This window comes from Symphodus melops (assembly GCF_947650265.1).
Source record: "Symphodus melops genome assembly, chromosome: 22".
Taxonomy (NCBI): Eukaryota; Metazoa; Chordata; class Actinopteri; order Labriformes; family Labridae; genus Symphodus; species Symphodus melops.
Genome location: NC_136712.1, coordinates 6,233,913 through 6,234,466, shown reverse-complemented (window position 1 = coordinate 6,234,466; position 554 = coordinate 6,233,913).

Sequence of the window (554 nt, the reverse complement as noted above, 5' to 3'; positions counted from 1 at the left end):
AGCGGTCGAAGAGGTCAGGGAAAAGAGTTGTAAATCATTCTTTTTTGGTTGCGGGAGGAGGAAGAAGAAGGAGGATAATAAAATGGAAGGACAGAGGAAGAAATGTTTTTATGGCGGAGAGAAAAGGAGGGAAAGCAAAGAGGAGAAAGACAGCTGTCCAACAACAACTGAGTGGAGCCAACAAAACTGCATGATATCCCGGACAAATTATATTTCCTCCATCTCTGTCTCCCTCCATCCTAAATTACATCCATCAATCTTTTACACTGCAATTTATGTACGGAGTGTGTTCGTGCTTTACTTTATGGTCCTTTCCCATGCAGGCATTCAATAACCTTTCTGGCTGTATGCGCTCAATAGCTGACAAACGTATCTGCCCTTACTGATCTTGATAAGACTGATACACATTCTGCAACATTTTCAAACAGAAACACACACACACACTTTATATGCACGTTTAAAATGGAGACTTTAACATTAATTGTGGTGGAAATCCCTCAAACTGCCCCATTTTTTTAGCCAATCCAAACGGTCAAAGGCTCCAAAAGAAACGA